At 38.9% G+C, this 18,908-nt stretch overlaps 1 long non-coding RNA gene across 2 annotated transcripts in view; it reads left to right on the forward strand.

Annotated features, from left to right (window-relative positions):
• The first annotated feature begins 10,795 nt into the window (after nucleotides 1-10,795).
• The window catches only part of LOC124158276, a 34,418-nt gene continuing 26,305 nt past the window's right edge, over nucleotides 10,796-18,908 (forward strand). For both annotated transcript variants that reach the window (XR_006864743.1, XR_006864744.1), the window contains exon 1: nucleotides 10,796-10,887. This is a non-coding gene — a long non-coding RNA (uncharacterized LOC124158276). The remainder of the gene's footprint in view (nucleotides 10,888-18,908) is intronic.

Consider the following 18,908-nt stretch of genomic DNA (forward strand, 5'->3'; position numbering starts at 1 on the left):
TAGGTCTTAACTCAACTGTATAAAACTATCTGCGATATGTACTCAACAGGAGATTTACCTAGTGACTTCGAGAAGAACATCATCATTCCCATACCCAAAAAGAAGAGAGCTGAGAAGTGCGAAGAATTTAGGACCATAAGCCTGACGACACATGCGTCGAAGATTCTGACAAGAATCATTTACAGGAGAATTGAACGAAGAGCAGAAGAATTCCTGGATGAGGACCAATTCGGATTTAGGAAAAGCAGGGGCACAAGGGAAGCAATTTTGGCTCTTAGGATGAACATAGAGAAGAGAATGGAGAAAAACAAACCAACCTTCATAGCATTTGTCGATTTAGAGAAGGCCTGTGATAACGTGGAATGGAATTCAATGCTTAGAATTTTGAAAGAAATCGGCGTACTCTACAATGATCGTAGAATTATTCATAGTTTGTATAAAAACCAAGTAGCTGTGATCAAATGTGGACCAAACGGTGCAGAAGCGAGAATAAGAAAAGGGGTGAGACAAGGTTGTGCGCTTTCCCCCTTAATTTTTAATGTTTACATAGAGAAAACCATCAACGAAATCAAGCAGAAAGCTTCGGGTGTCAATATCCACGGAGAAAAAATTAGTATGCTGCGATTTGCTGACGACATAGCAGTCATAGCCGAGACAGAGAAGGATTTGAAGAAGACGTTGACAAACATGGAAAGGAAAATGGCTAGATATCAGCTGAAAATCAACAAAAAGAAGACTAAGATATTAGTTTGCAGCAAAAGAGAGGAGGCTAAAACAAACATCAACCTAGGACAGCATAAGCTTGAAGAGGTGAACGAGTTCTCTTACCTGGGAAGCCGAATTACCAGCGATGGACAGAGCAAGAAAGAAATACACAGTAGAATAGCGCAGGCGAAGAGGGCTTTCTACAAAAAGAAGAATCTTCTTACAGCTGAAAATACCAGCATAGAAGTAAGGAAACAATTCATCAGATGCTACATATGGAGTATGTTTCTCTATGGAAGCGAGGCTTGGACGTTGACAGCAGCAGAGAAGTCAAGATTGGAAGAATTCGAAATGTGGTGCTACCGAAGAATGATGAAGATAAAATGGACTGACTGTGTGAGTAACCAGGAAGTGCTAAGGAGAGTAGGAGAAAAGAGAAGCCTCCTAGAAACATTAAGCAGAAGAAGGGACAACTTAGTTGGCCACATTTTGAGGCACGATGGTCTGATGAAGACAATCGTAGAGGGACAAGTGGAAGGGAAAAAGGGCAAGGGACGGCCCCGAATGAGTTATATAGGACAGGTTATAAAGGATGTAAAAGAGAATAAATATGCAGCTATGAAGAGATTAGCGGATAGGAGAGAGAAATGGAGAGCTGCATCAAATCAATCTTAGGATTGTTGACAAATGATTAGGCCGGCCCTTATTTTTCAGAATTGCGAAAAGTTATGTTTTCCTGGTCTCAAAATGATCCAAACGGTGTTCATATTCACGTGTTAAAATTTGGTTACTTTAAAATAACGGCAACCCGTGCCCCTAGGGCCCTAAGTACTAAGGACCCTCAATTGAGTTTTTTGGGGCCGAAAAAGTGCTATTTCTATTTAAAACGTAAAAGTAAAGCCCTTCAGGGCCAATTTTCTGTTTGTTTTGATCTATCTCTAAGCGTTTAGGAGATATCGTCCGTCGTAATGTAAACCCCCAGGGCGCCTCCCCGCACCGCGGCACCGCTGAGGTACGGCCCGCACCACTTACTATAGACTTCCCCTCCACCCCCTCCCCTCCCTCGGCAAAGACTTTGCTCACACTGGCAAGATCTAGCCTCTGAAGAAATTTGCTTACCTTAGAAAGAATTTAATTGCAATAACAATACTTCCAATCCAAGAGATCAATTTATTTTCACTCTCTCCATGAATTTCGGTACATTAACCAAAATAAAATACATTTTCATTGTATTTCTTATTCTTCTGACACTGTTAGGAGCGGAGAACCACACCTTTTACTTTCTTCTTGAATATATTGAAATCTATTCCACCACTAACTACATTTCGTTCTCCTCTCTTTATTTGCGTAAGAGCTTATTTCTTCAGCCCAAGCACATTTATCCGAGACATTAACTGCACTTTCCCCGTCGTGCGTCAAAAATTCAATGGTACCGCTCCTTGCAATTTCAAACAAGTCATCAAGTTTTCTTACGAAAGATTCTCTTCTCTTCATCTCTACTGTAGTTCGCGGTCTCTTTATGTCGTTGCACGTTCATCCATTCTTTGCGTCATTTTTCTAACTTTTAAATCGCCTTATTTACCGTAATAACAGGAATTCTAGTTTTGTACCATGGATGAGACGCATTTCTCACGGTTTTTCTCGCACTAAGTCTTACAAATTTCGAACCCATTAGGTGATAGAGAAAACACACAGTACTTCTCTCACTGTAGGTAAATTTGAGTCGAGTATTTCTTCACTTTCTTTTCCTGCCAGTTCAATGCCTGGATTTAGTCTTGATTACACTCTTTCCTTGTTGGTCTATTCTTAAAATGAACATCACGTTCATGATAAAGTATTTATTTCACCACTTTTCTCCTTACATCCTAAAAAACTTAGCACCTTCTATCCCTTGCACACTATACACCAGAACTATCTCTCTACAGTGATCTGCATCCGTGAACTGACTATCTCGTTTCGTCTTCCTTGAATATGTGTATCTACTATTGGAGCTCATTCCCTTCATTCCTTTATAATTCATAGACACAATTGTATCACATGCTTATAATATTTTGTGCATAACAGAGCACTTTGGAACAAAGCCTGCTGGAATGGTTCGCAGCCGTATGGCGGCAAAAAATCAAGGTTTAAGGGGTCGGTACCTAGTACATAGGACGGCGTTGAAGGGTTAAAATTGACATTATAGGCTTTAACAACATTAATCATGATACCAGAGGAACAACCTATTCAATACTGCACCACTAGCATGTAAATCTTGTCATCAGGAGCAAAGTCTTTTCCGAGGGAGGGGAGGGGGTTGAGGGGAAGTCTGTAGTAAGTGGTGCGTGCCGTACCTCAGCGTTGCCGCGGTGCGGGGAGGCGCCCTGGGGGGATTACATTACGACGGACGATATCTCCTAAACGCTTAGAGATAGATCAAAACAAACAGAAAATTGGCCCTAAAGACCTTTACTTTTACGTTTTACATAGGAATAGCACTTTGTGACCCCAAAAAACTCAATTGAGGGTCCTTAGTACTTAGGGCCCTTGGGGCACGGGTTGCCGTTATTTTAAAGTAACCAAATTTTAACACGTGAATATAGACCTCATTTGGATCATTTTGAGACCAGGAAAACATAACTTTTCGCAATTCTGAAAAATAAGGGCCGGCCTACTAATGATGATGATGATGAGTGCAGTATAATATCTCGGCTTTTGAGCCGCTGCGACAGCTTACTTCTCAGTGGTAGGATAGAGGATTGTGTGTTTCAAAAATTAAAAAATAGTTAAAAAGCCCACGTTTTTTTAACTAAGAAGAAGAAAATGAGCCTCGGCCATAAATCTCAGCATCGTACCTAAGTCAAACTCTTTCTCTCTCTATATTCATACAACAACTAAAATCTCAAATATATTATGATGAATATATACCACTCCAATTTCTAATGTTAAGGGAATGCGCACCACGCGTTTGTTTTTGAACAAATGTGTCTTATATCTGTTACGTGGGACATGTAAGCGTGGGACATTAGGCCAATACATGCTTCATTGTTCATGATTCATTCGAACAGAAACGTGGGTTTTGCTATTACTATTTTACTTTTTTCTTCATTTTTTGATTTAAATGAAAAAGTGGTTTTACATTGACCTTATTATTTACTATAATATTATTTTCTCAATTTTATTTTATAAAAGTGAGCCTATTAGGCTACCAAAAACGTCTATGTAAATAGTCCCAAATAGGAAAGCCTAAAGCAACGGACGACTTGTAAAACCAACGCGTGAAAAACTTACTAGGTAAGGGTTACAACCCTGCCTTTGTTTCAAACCTCCTTTCCGAAACCAGGCACGTAATTCATTTCTCCACAGGGCACCTGTTGTAGTCACGAAGAATTTACTCATTAAAATTGATGCTGTAGCTGAGCGATTAATAGCAATGCTTATTGTCAAGCATGGCGGTTCTTACTCCCCCTGTAGAATTATAAATATCGTAGAAATGCATTTTATTCTGGTCCTGAGCTCTAGCGAATATTTTAAGTCGATATCAAATCGATATTAGGGGTTACATTTGAATCACTAGATTTTTCCCTGAAGGACTGACGCGGAGACAAAACAGCGAATTTATTAAAACGTGGTCGAATTATTTGCTACCATATGATGACTTATTTGATAAGAAATGAAATTCAATCGAAATAAGTATTATTTTACCCGCAATTTAGCCCCCAAAGTGGAGTTTTAGAAATGTAGGCAAAAATGAGTTGTGTTGTGCGGGTGGTCTATATTCTAATTTTGTTGTTAATTCATAGACATTTTTTTAACCACAGATTTCGTCAAAAATACTTCAAATTTCATTCTAATAAACTATAAACGTGTATCCACTCTTTGATATTATTCATTATCCCATATTTTCATAAAATTCGTCTTCATAGCCGTTTGATTCTGAAATCCGCCTGATTTTTCGCAAAATTTTAAACTTTAGAGCTCGGGCGGCAGTGGTTAATATTATCCGATTTGAAAAAAATTTTGCGTGCGAGATCCTTATATCATTTCGCAACTTTCCCGCACAGGGCAAATTTGATCAGGAAAAAAAGCCTTTTTTCGGCCCACCCTAGTGTACATCTGAAAGCAGTGTTTTGCTCAATCGGTCTTGTGATCATTTTATAATTAGAGCGGAGCTATTCTGTTACCTTGATGTCATGCATTTGCGTGTGCGGTCATACGTTTAACGGATTTACTGGATATATTTTCAAGTGCAGATGCATCCGGTCGTTCAATTAGGTGCATTGTGTAAAACGGTATCTGCGCTTTCGTCAATATTTCTCTTTCCACGGCATACTAAGCCAAGCAATTCATCGCTAATACCCACGAAGAAATAGCGGCGAAACGTGAAATGAGAGCATGCGAATAGTAGTCACAGGAGTGCACTCAATCAATATCTATTTCTGTTCCCTTTGAACAGTTTTAAATAAGTAATTGGTGGATTACTATAAGAGAAGATGTAGTTAGAACTCAATGCCCGCTTCAATACGCAGAATTGTTCAGAAAAGTAATACTTCTTAGCATATTCTACTCGAATGCTCTTTGAAGGAATTGATGATATATTTAAAAAAAATGAAAGAACTGAAATCATTAAAACCACGATGATTTTAGTTTCGGTGTCTTGCATGCGAAGAAGCGAAATGGTCCCCTAATAGGGTTGGGGATTGGTTCAAATTCGACCTCGGCTTTTGGTGATTCATGAGACACAACCTAGAGTGCTCTGGTGTACAATGGAAGGAAATAATCGAAATTTAAATTTGTTTTGGCATTCGCCAATGCCATCCATGGAAATTATAGCAAAAACAGAAGGGTTTTCTTCATTGTACGACCTTAGCATTGCAACAACATAGGGGTCGGTTTGAATATATGTTTAGCGGAGGTCCACAAATTGAAAGAGACTTTTCCGGACTGCATTAGTGGTAGTGGTTAGGGTTACCGGTTGAGACAGGTTTTCTCGGGATAGTTTGCATTTGATATCCTGGTCCATCCCACATTTAAATAAATATGGAATGGGATTCTGAAATAGGGTCTGCTGGTTCAATACAACTTGAAAATGCATACATTCACTTAGGATAATTATTAGTTAATGATATCTCAAATTTCTCTTGAAATTAGCATGGTTAGTAGTTGTGTCTACGTAGAGACACCAAAAGGCTTAGCCTAACGCGAAAAATCTTTAGTCCTTCAGTAACACCAATTTCACGATTGAATATGTTTTTTTTCTGTGATTGAAAAAATATACGATCGAATGTTCTCATCAGAATTAATCAAGTGATTCAAATATTTGGTGAACAAGTCTTTAGTATTGCAATACAGCAGAGCTTCATTAATACGGATGTTGAAAATCCGGATTCGTATTTGGCGAAAGACAGGGTGAAGCGAATAAAATTGACATGCACGAAAGGAAATTAAAGTTTAAATAAAACTCTGTGTGATAATTTCATGTTATCTAATGAATATTGATGCCTATGATGTACACAAATCGATTATAGACAGCCCCTGTAGTGAGTAGCTGGAAGCCGTAAACATCCTAATCAGGTTTATATTGTTGATTACATACCTAACCATAACATATTGTATATGTAACAACCTTAGAAGTCTGAAATACAGAAATTGACCTATTTTGCTGTCTAATTTCGTACCTTTCCACTCTTCCCAATCAAATTTGGAGGATATTTGATGGGAATATGAAGCACAGTAGGGCATCAATAACCAGAATGTCAAAACACTAGACAGTTGATACTGGGGATACTTTTCCAACGAAAAAAAAGATAAAGTTACCACAGAGTAAAGACATTCGTTTTTAGTAATACATATTTAGTTCAAATAGAACGAAATAAGTAACGTACTTTATACGTACATTGCCATAGTGAATCGAATTTTTTATCAAATCTTTTCATATTCTATGCCTCGAACGACCTCTTCGGATAATATACTAAAATACAGACTTTTTGATAATGCGGACTTGGTCCCGAAACAATTCACATCAGCCAATTTGAACTGTTTCATGGAAGAATGGAATCAGATGGAAATAAACGAGAGATTGGGGATTTTTAGGCGAAGACTAGGTCATCCATTCAAAGTTGCGGTCGTCGGTTGAGGTAGGCGTGAGGGAGGGAGGGAGTTCCGTTCGAGTCCACAACTTGGAGGTGGGGGGCGGGGGGGTCGAACGGTTCCTCATGAATACAAGGAGAAGTGAAGGCCGTGGAAGGAAGAAGACCGTTGTGTTTGTTTGCTTTTGCTCATTTTCCATGGATTGCAACGGCGGAGGACAAATGCCAAACAAATTTATCATTCGGTATTTTTCTTACGATGTAAACAAGAGTTCTCCACGTTAGGGTCACTACGCGCAATTACCAAAAGTTGAGGTCAACATTGGAACGCCAGCCTTATTAGAATTAGCAAGCATTGACACGGTATTATTATGGGACATGGAGAAAGTTAGCGAGGGATATAGCCATGATTGAAACAAAAGTGGTAATTTCCACACTATTTAATTTAACACTTAACGACCGACCGACCATGGTTTCGACACTTTGTGTCTTGATAATGACACAAAGTGTCGAAACCATGATAGGTCATTAAGTGTTAAATAGTGTGGAAAGTACCATTTATGTTTTAATCACGGATATAGCAAGGCTCCGCAAAATTAAGCCGGAAACGATTTTATATGGGAAATAGCCGTTTATAGAATTTATTCCTAGATAAATTCTCTCCCCTAACGGATGCATTCCTCAGACATGTTCATACAAAATTACCCGATTTCTCCGTCATCACATTCAGATTAATGATTATAAGATGAATTAGATAGGGGTCCCGATGAATTCCTGGGTGATGTGATATATAGCTAAAAAATATAACTTGCATTGTGCGTAGAGTGTCTCTTGTGAGAAATAGTCGGCCTATTGAAGTACACTTAAAGGTGAGGGAGGTTGGAGGTGAGTGTCATCTGTTTTTGGAGCATATACTCGTCATTTGTGTGAGGATGACCGGATGCAGAGCGAGGGAAAGGGTTGTTAGGTACTCCTGAATTAATTGCAATTTCACTGGAATGCATGTGAAAATTAATACTCACACTCACCTTGACATGATTATTCCCGGGAACTTCTGTTCCACAGGCGCGCTCATATCAGGAGTCGGCACCAAATCTTCTTTTGCGTCATTTCTCATGACACGTGGCATCATCCCCGACGAACCTTAGGATCAATGGACAGCAAAACGCTTATGTGGACATTCCTGGAAGTTACGCAAAAGAGTACGATATTAGAAAGGTATTTGGAAGTAAGTAACCCTGAGTATCATTTAGAGAATCCATAGGATGGAAGAAATGTTAAATGTTATCGTTGTCTACGTCAATTCTTTGGAATTAATTGATTACTAAATTTATATTTCTTGTTAGGACAAAATAACCAAATGGCACCAGCAAATTTCTGTGAATGACTGCATATTTTGTTTGTTAATTGAATTTTGCTGAAAACATACAGAGATAGCACAAGAAATTGAAGGAATTCTCGTAAAAATTTTATGTTAGAGAACAGTGAATAAAAAGGCTGATAATTCATGCAATGCAACCCGATAAGTTCAGTGAATATTGATCAGGGGTGCTCAGCAAGGTGACGGCGCAAAGTGCGACATTAAAATTCGTGGTGGGGCGTAGAACTAAATTGGAAGGTGTTTACAAAAACATAATCGGGGTAATGACTCACAAAATGTCTCAAGGCGAATGATAATATTGAGGCACTTACAAATGGAAAGGATAGCTGATAGGATAGCGGAATTTAGAGCTGACTCAAGCCAATCCTCACAATTCCCTTCGCTACTAACATGATGATGGAGGCACTAAATGCAAAGGACTTCAATACTCACGTTATCACTCCCGTGAATTTCTGCTTCACACTTACATCCGAACCAATATTCATCTCATTCCTTTCTCGCGTTCTCTATCAGCAATAAAGCAGCCACAGCGTTGTTACCTTCGCATAATTGCCCATCAACACTTCGATGGAAACGTTTTGTGAAAAATGCTCTTATGTGACCGACGTTTCTTTGTATTCTTGAGGATCTTTCGGGGAATCCTTAAGTTCAAAGGAATATCAGTTTTTACACTCATCGCCACTACACGGATTGCACAGTAATAAATTTGCATCAAAAATCGACCGTTTTGTTTTCGTATTTTGACGGAAAATTTCCAACAGCCGTCAGTCCAATTCTATAAATTCACGGGACGCACAATACGATGGGAAAGAAAATCCTCACCAACAACATTTATCACTTACCTGATGAACACGAACGGTCTCGCGAAATTCGTCCCAGAAAACCGCTGTTCGTCCCTTGTCATCTTCCCTCGCTATCCCCTAATGTACTCGATGATGTACACCCTAATGCGTGCACCAAGTAGACACGTCAATGCGTCTGTGTATCAGTTGGGCGAGACATCGGAATTGGTGGGCGGTGGTCGCAACTTAGTTGTTTGAAATGGCACGAGGGAATGAATCACTGTCAGGTGACGGTTGAGTTTGGGGGTGGGGCGGATTAACAATGGGATGCAACGGCACGTGGTTGAATAGAGCAGTGAAGCCCGTCGGCGAGTCAAAAGGGTCCCGAAAGAGTACGAAATGACAGGAAAACAAATGACTATCGATTTTCGAAAATGGTAGGCCTTTTGAAACAAGTATTTGAAAAATTAAATTATATTAAATGAAGTGATATTGATTATTGCATTTTAAAATTAATTTCTATGCTATCACGCTCATTTATTTGAGGCTAAATTATTTTTTCGTCGATTTTACGAAATTTACAGGAAGTATTTTTTCATGACGTCAGAGCCATTATTCGATCACGTGTCTATTCACGCTCGGGACCTGCGATCTTTCTCAGTATAGCGGCGACCGTCTTGGAGTGAAGAAGTAAGTAAGTGAGCCATGTTTATCTGCTCCCCCTTCCATGCCTACGCCATTGCTGTTTCATTTTAGTTTTTTAGATATCAATACATGTCGATAATAATTCGTGAAATATAATCTCTATTAAAATTTGTTCCGCCAACAATCGTATTCTTCCCTCTGAAAATAACCTCAAGGTTTAAATAGTGTGTTCCCCTGATATCTTCACCCGTGATTTGTGTGGATATTTTGTTCCTGCCAATGATTTCGTGGATAGTGTGGATATATTTTATTCCTTTACTGCTACGCGAATTCGCGATGACGGCTCCGATTACCATTGCGTAGCGAGATACGCCAAAATTGTTCATCATGCATTAAGATAAGTAGACTTATCTAGATTCACTGATGTTACCTGCATATCATATGATGGTGAAATTGCTCCTTTTGACGATCCATTGGTTATGTTGTGATCGTATCGTCTTGAAGGCGGATTCTGATTAAGTAGACCTGATTTAGAGAATTCATAAATCTCTGACGAAGTGATTTCCTCAAGGTCGTTGATTCGTACTACTCTAGTGATTTCTTAAGGGTTTTGAGAATAGCTAACGCGCAATGATTTGTCCCCCAACGTTGGCTGATTGCGATTGTGATTGAGTTTTCACGTCTTCTTTGCTCTTCCCTCAAGAAAGTTCTTTTCGGAAAGAGTTTTCGGTGTCTCGTCACTTATTGTTAGATAATTGGTTATTGTAAGATTGTGGTATTTTACCGCCGATATTATCAGTGTCATGGTATTATGCCGATAACTTACTGGACTTATATCTTCATATTTCGTTTTGAGAGTTGTAATTGGTGCCTTTCATTTGTGTTGTCGATAAATAACCATGACTTTGACTCAATTGTAACTTAACCCCAATTATTCGAGAATGTCTTCTGGATTCAACCGACAAATGCCTTTCAATGGAGATTTTCATTTCTTGGCTGTCGAATTTCACGAACTTTACAAAAAATAGGATACGCGATTGAATAAATTAGTGGAATAATTATCCTTTATTTAACTTATTTCATTTGTCAACGTTTACGACTTCGTAGTGGCCTGATTTTTGTCTACAATAATAGCGTGGCTTTCATGTATTTTGCACTCTCGGGTAGTATATCAGCCTTATTCTAATATGCTTTTTTAAATTATTTCCAGCTATACGAGTGCGTGCAAAAGCAGTGGTGCATCTGTTGAAGGAGTTAAATTTCTTGAAATTCTTATACACCGGAGAGAGGTCCTTCGGAATAAATGGTAAGCCAATTTCATTTTATCCATATGGTTTATCCTTTTATTATGTTATATGCCAAAACGTTGCCATTTTTACGCTAATCCTCTGCCTTCAAATGACGTTGAAACATTTTTTTACATGAATAAGGTTATTAGCGTTAGTCTTTTTGTCTCTCTGGCGATGTACTCCGTGAATAGAATTCCTAAAAATATCAAATGCATGGGGAAATGTCATATGGTGTATGGAAATGGGTGCATATAGGTTATTCTGATTCAGATATCAAGATGGAAGTGACTTTTTTTTCAAAATTTTCCTTGCATAATTTGCTTGTTCAACGTTCAATACTAGACCTCTTAGTTGCTACAACAACGTATTTGCAACAACTAGAGTATTCATTGTGAATAACAGAGTCTTCTGAATGCGCTTGACGGGTGTACTTATTTAAACCTTTACAACGTTTTAGTAGCCGAACTTTTCTGCGGAAGTATTTCACAATTTTGCCTTCATGCATTTTGTGCTCTCGATTCGTGCATGGCAGCAATATTCTAAGATTATTTGCATTAGTCTTTTTTTGTGTCTGGCTTTCGTGGAATGTTTTACCTTTTTCGTGTCGCTGCTGTTATTTTTTAGGGGTACCGGATTAGCTGCTACGGGACTCCCCAATTTTTTTTGCCTACGTTACTTATTATTGAGTCACCGCCTATTTTTCTGTATTATTTTAACCTGATGAAATAATCATTAAAGTCCACTCTTTTGGAAATTTACTGGAACTCTGTATCATCCTTGAATGGGGTCCTCTCTTTGCAGTGCCATGAACGTTTGATATAACTCTTGCTTTCATCTTTGCAAACTCTCTGAACTTATTCGTTCATGTCCTGCGAGTACTTTTATTTCTAAAGTAAGTGAAGGACGCCGTGAAATTGGTAGATCCTTGCTGCAGACTTGCGCGCGTATCATCTAAATAACCAATGCCTCCTATTTCCTTCGCCAATACTTCTAGATATGAAGCTCTCGGTCATCATCCTTGTCTTTTGCCAAGACATTTTCCCTATACATTAATCTATACGAAGTTGTGTTGCCTAAGTGGTACCCGAAGAGCTTTGCGTTCTTATTTCAATTTTTAATGTTTTCTTTTGCATGAACTTCATTTGGTACTAGTACAATTAGTTTCCTGTCGGTACACCTGGTTGTCGTTTAATCTCTGTAGCTTTTTTCATTCTTCCTTTGTGTCCGCATCGAACATTCGTCTGTCAGCTCTCACCATACATAACTTATCTGGAATTCCTCCTATTCCTGAAAAATAATGCTGATATTTATTCGGATGCTTTCCTTTAAACGAAAGCTTTTCTTGGCTTGCGCCATTCTTCTTTTGGCCAAGAGGAAATGGTTGTACGAGCGTGATGTGCCCGCTCCCAGCTGGCTTCCCCCGCTCTTTTCAATGCAGGTCCACGGAGGGATAGGCGCGTTTCTAATTTTAAAATGTAGAAAAAAAGGCAGGGTCTTATGTACAAATTAAATTCGAATGTTCATGTACAAATTGAGGTCAGAGGGCCTCTTTAAACACAACATTGGAAGTAATTACATTATCCTCTGTTAAACGCACATGATGACTCATACTTACGTATCAACGGGAGACTTGAATGTGGAATCAGCCGCATTTTGATAAAAGTCATTTCAAGAATGCGAGATATTGTTGCAAATGAACAAATGTATCAGTTTGTGCGCCGTTAACGTCAGGAATATTTACCGGTTTTTGGTTTTATATTTTATTTATTCTTATTTTTTAATTTGTTTTATTTAAAACCAATTTTAGGAAAGAATAGCAATATTTATGAAGTAAGATATGCCGTTGCATGTTCTCTGATAAATTCTGTGCATTTTGGTACCTCATTTGTAGAGTTTGGTTGCGTATTAGTTGAGAAAAAGGTATCTATACAGTAGAAATAATATAGAAGACGAGCGTGATGAGACCGCTCCCAGCGGGCTTCCCCCCGTCTTTTCAATGCAGGTCCACAGAGGGATAGGCGCGTTTCTAATTTTTAAATGTAGTAAAAAAAGGCAGGGTCTTATGTACAAATTTAATGGGAATGTTCATGTTCAAATTGAGGTCGGAGGACCTTCTTAAACACAACATTGTAAGTAATTACACTATCCTCTGTCAATATTTGTTTAGCGTTTTCCTTAATATTAACAAAAAATTTTTGAAAAGATCTTACCCTAGAGAATGCTACATAAAGTTGGCCATGAAAGAATACAGGGTAAGGCAGGAATAAGCCAGCTCTTTGCAAAGTCTGACCCTGAGCCTTGTTAATTGTCATCGCATAGGAAACCTTAATGGGAAATCGTCTGCGAGTCAAATTGAAAGGCATGGTGGGATCCGACGGCGTTAACTGTATTCTTGGGATGAGGACAGTCTTGCCGGAATCGATTATTTTTTTATCGATTATTTTTTTTTAATTTTTAAAAACCAATTTCAGGGAACAATAGCAATATTTAGGAAGTAAAATATGCCGTCGCATGTTCCCTGATAAATTCTGTGCATTTTGGTACCTAATTTGTAGAGTTTGGTTGCGTATAAGTTGAGAAAAAGGTATCTATACCGTAGAAATAATATAGAGGATTGTTTTCTCGTATGCTAACCAAGCAGCAGAATTGTCACTTCTTCCAATCCCATTCCGGCCAATCGTGTTTATACATTACATTCCACTCTTCTTTCTTTCTACCGCCATAGTTATTTTTTGTATTTATTTTAAGTTTCGGTTCCATCAAAATATTATTTAGAATTTCAAGAACTCGACTTAATAGCTTCTCTGAGTGCGCTGTTGCAGGTACGACATGCGTAAATCGACTTTTTGCCATTTTTCTAAGGTTATAGAGGGAATTTTTTTCTCGGAGTCAATTCAAACTGGGCAAAGACCAGAGGTCATTTCACAACTATTGCTAAGTGTTTTGTCCTCCCTTTCAATATTCGACTCGCGTAATTCTTTCACTACTTATCGTACTTCTTACCTCGTCTGATGTAATTTTCAAAAGTCGACTCCGGAAAGTGCCTGCAATTGCTGGGTCTGAATTTGTTTTCTTTCTCAAAGCAAATGCATTGACCCTCAATCAATTACAACATTTTTTTGTGTAGTTAAGTATAGTAATTCCCGTAGACACTATTAAATTATTAAACGCCTTTCGCTGTGGAAGAACTATTAGTTTATTCGATAAAAATATTGGCTGGAGGATAAAAAAGTTAATGTTCATTTTAATATAGTATTACAGTAAATTATTTACTCATGCTAAGTACCAGTTGCCTGCATTTTAACGCCACCTGTTGTAGCCTTGGAAGTTTAATAGTGAGCTTTAATCTTTTCAATGATGAGAAAAATTTTCCATTGTCAGTTCCCGTGGTTTTTAGGAAAAAATCGCTTTCTTTACCGTTGAATTATTTGCAATTTCTACACTACAATGACGGCTGTCACAGGGCATTCCTTCAAATTGATCTCCAGTTAACGACTTTGAAGGACGTTTAATACTGCGTGTCCTTCTATTCAAATGTAACAATCACTTGTATTGCCTTTGCAACCAAAACGTTTGGTGTTGAGACATACGATAACTTTTCAATACGTAATCTTATTGTCCACCATTTTGTTCGCTATCAACTCGGTAAATGTCGTTGAATTTTATTTCTTCATTCGGATGTCACCTACTTTCGCGGCCGCTATACTTTGATCACTGTGGCGGCATTTCTACTTTAAATGCACTTTTCACTGCACGGGTGATTCCAGTTCAATGCGCTAGGTTAAAATATACTTTGAGGTGTCAGATTTTGTTCAAAATTTCGGCTCTGGTGTCATGTATAGTAAGAAACATCCCTATATAGGTTTATTGGATGAAAACGTGTTTGAATAATCATCAACAAGGGTCAGTAATCCGAAGACTCCTATATTTTACGCAGCTCTCCTGTCTGGTAACCTTATCGTATTTACGCTTTCTTCTTTTTTATATTCTTAAACATGAGTCCATAGTAACGCTTTCTGGGCCTCCCTCAGCAAAACCTCCCATCCACTTGCCTTTTGTCGGTTGCTTTCATCAGGCCATCATGCCTCATCACTATGTGGCCGATTCATATACATCTACATAATACCCCGCAAACCGCCTAAAAGGAGTGTGGCAGGAGGTGCTATGACACCAGCCGTTTACAGCAAAAAAAATGAAGTGCTCTTACGAAGTTGGGACTAGCGTTTATTAAAGTCCTTTATGGTTCGGGGGAAAAACGAATTCCCAAATCTATCCGTTCGGCAAAACATCTCCCTTAATTCATCGCTTCTATTGGACCTGGAAATATAGTGGGGCTCTACCATTATGTTCTTCGAGTCGCTCTTAAAGATAACCATTCTCAATTGTTCAAGCTATCTAAGCCTAGCGCGCAGCCTCCGAGTCTCCAACGGCTTCCAGCCTAATTCGCTTAACATCTGGGTAACACTGTCTGTACGCCCGTAGCAGTTTTTGACGAAACGCGCAGCCTTCCTTTGAATTTTATTCAGTTCGCGGATTAAGTCTTTCTGATCCCATACGATCGCTGCATATTCAAGGTGCGGTCGGACGAGAGCGAAATAGCACCTTTATTTTGATTTCTTATCCGAAAATCTTCCCACAATACGCTTGACGAATCCTAATTTCTTCAGGGCTCTGCAGCAAATATTCTTTATATGTGTTTCCTACGTGAGGTTCGAGGTTATCGTAACTCCCAGGTACTTCAATTCGTCTGTTGCCCTTATGTTAATACCATCCACTGCATAAACATGGTTAGAGTTGGACTAATTCCGCAAGAAATGTACGGTCATGAATTTGCTCAGATTAATTTCGAGACCCCTCTCATGGCTCCACAAATGAACGTTGTTTAAGTACGATGATAGAATTTCATAGTCAGAGTGATCACTAATTTCGCGATAGATGACAGCGTCGTTAGCTAATTAACGTATTTTACTGCTAATGCGGGAACAGAGATCGTTAATGTATATAATGAAAAAAAGGGGTAACTTTTAACACATCAGAGCTAATTCCGTCAAGAACTACTTTTTGTTTACGATCACTGAGAAAGTCGCGTATCCAGTTTACAACTGTTTCATGTAATCCGCATGATTGCAATTTGTACAAAAGTTTGATGTGAGGTACCGTGTCGAAAGCTTTCTTAAAATCTAGAAATAGTGCGTGAACTTGTCTTTTCGATTCACCAGATTTTATAACGTCGCGCAGTGGGCTAGAATCGAAAATAGCTGGCCAAAACCTAAAAAACGATTTTTTTGAGCTAGGAAGTTGAAAATTCGCATACATATTTTCAATTAAATTGTGCGTCACTTTCCACATTATTTCTTTCCTGTGTTTTCACGTTAACAATATATGTGAGGTCAAAGTTGAACAAATTTAGCGAAAAACGACCAGCCTCGATTTTTTCTGAAAATGTCCAATTTTATCCTCGTGCGGTGGTTTCATGAATAGTTTTATCGACAAAACTGTTATACCATCTTAATTGACACTTCTTTTTCTTACATTTGAAGGGTTTTTGAAGTTTTGCTTCATCAATAACCATAGATATATAACAAACTGGCGGAGTCTGTTTTTAGCCCATTTTTTTACATAAACGTAGAGAAAAAGTAGATATTGCCACGGGATTCCGCATAGTGACTGATACCACGTCGATCTAAGAAGCTTCTGCATTGTGAACCTAAAGTAAAACCTTGCACCAACTTGCAACCCCGAATTTTAAATCGTTTTTTCGAGCATGCGGTGGACTCCGGTTCTGGCCGGCGGCGGCGGAGAGTGCGGCGACGCGGGTACCGTGTGGATGCAATATGGTCTCATTCACTTTTATATGCGGATAATAGATATAATAGTGATAGAAAATAATCACCAGAAAGTAAAATTAATTAATATTGCTACGAATGACTCTTATTATGCAATCGCTGGGCTCTGCAAGAAAGGTTTCTTTCTTTGAGTGCATTCCATATACTACTACGGAGAATGGAAGTAACAGAAGCAGGCGTTATATAGTGGTATGACATTCTAAGTTTTTAAAAAATAACACGAAGATGGCAATATTCCACAGGTTTACCACCACTACATACCACCTCTCTCGTGGCGAAACATCTCCTGGAGGAAAAACATTCTTGCTAGTTTGACCCGGAGATCGTCCACGTGGAGTCGAAAGGCCGAAGATTTGACACTTTGGAGAAATTGGAAATTGTGCAAGACGGAGGCATTTCACTGATGAATGAGCAACTATTTTTTGGACATTCCCCACTCCTGGCCATACCATTCCCGAAGCGCTCCACCCAATGACACATACCCTTCCCCAACTTCCCCTTCACCTGTCACCCATCCTATATAAATACAACCCCAAAACCAACCATTCATTATTGTACTTGACAATGACCTAACGGTCGAAACGCGTTGTACGGAAAATAAACCTGTGGAATATTGCCATCTTCGTGTTATTTTTTAAAAACGGAGAATGGACTTAAATCGTGTGCTTAAAGTAGGGAAACGGACCCTTTTATTAACAAGCAAACTCTGTTTCTAGGCTTGATTGGCTGTCAAAATTCTTATCGCCCTTCTATTCGGTATAATCGCCATCATGAACTGGAGTCAACAATGTGAAGATTGGTTTAGACGCAGCCTTCCTTTCCAATCACCGAACCTTCTCACATTCAAGCATTTATTATCTTTTACGTCCTTGATAACTTTTCATTCGGTAATTTATCCATGGTCTTCCTTAGCCTGTCATGCCTTACTTACTATGTGTCTCATTATGTTGCCCCGTCTTCTTCTTAGAAATTTTGAAAGAATTCTCCATTTCCCTCTTTTGTCAGCACTTCCTCGTCACTTACACATGCGATCTAGCTTATCTTGAGCGTTCTTCGGCATCCCCACATATCTGCTGTCGTCTTCGTCACTGCCTCACTCCGTTAAAGGCACTTTCCAATAATATGTAGACACCCACGAGCCCCACGTATCTAATGGGGCCGGCTCGGTGCAATCTTTTGAGATCGGCACGTGAGGTAACCTGCATATCTCACTCGCACGCCACCAAGAGCCGACGAGAACGGGGACTTGTTTCACTGACGCGTGGGCGACCGGGCTAGCGAAAAAGGAGTCAAACTCCAGGCGCAATACATCTACATCTACATAATACCCTGCGAGCCACCTCTAGGGTGTTTGGCAGGGGATCATCAATCACCAGCATGCAGCATGCAATTGGACTCCCACAAGCACACCACATTGTCCAAAAAACGTCCCGATTACTAACAAATTATGCTACTATATGCTGTTAGAAATAATAATAGAATTAAGAAACATGCATTAAGTTTTACATAGGTAAGTAGGCTCCACTACAAGTCATGCAATCTTTTGACGAGTTCTATCGCTGCCGTTATGATCTCTTATTGAACGTGGAAGAAATGACACTCGCAATCTGTCTGTTCTGCAATCTATCTCTCTTATTTTATTTATATGATCTGATCTTCCGTAGTATGTTGGCGTCCGTAGGATATGGTTAACTTCGTTAGAAAAGACACTGCTCTTGAATTTATCTAAAAGGTTTAGTCTATTTTTCAATCTACGGTCCGACGGAGATTCCCATCCGAGTTTATCTAAGAGGTCAGTTAGACTAACAAGATTATCTTAACGACCTTTCACTTACCTGGCAGCTCTTCTTTGCACGCGTTCTAACTCTGTTATTAAGCCTTTTTCGTGAGGGTCCCAAACACTGGCAGCGTATTCCAAATGTGGTCTAACAAGGGAAAAGTAGCTAATTTCTCTCACTTTGTCGGTGCACTTTCCTAATATTCTTTTAACAAAACCCATTTTACGATTAGCTTAACCGGTTATTTCTCGAATATGTTTATTCCACGATAGATCATTATTAAGTCTAACTCCTAGATATTTCACAGATTCAACAGTCTGTAATTGGGTACCCCGAATTCAATAGTTACGTTGTAGGGAGTTATTCTTCTTCCAGAAATTCATTACGACGCATTTTTTCAAATTTAATTCTAAC

Source organism: Ischnura elegans, chromosome 4 (assembly GCF_921293095.1).
Source record: "Ischnura elegans chromosome 4, ioIscEleg1.1, whole genome shotgun sequence".
Lineage (NCBI taxonomy): Eukaryota > Metazoa > Arthropoda > Insecta > Odonata > Coenagrionidae > Ischnura > Ischnura elegans.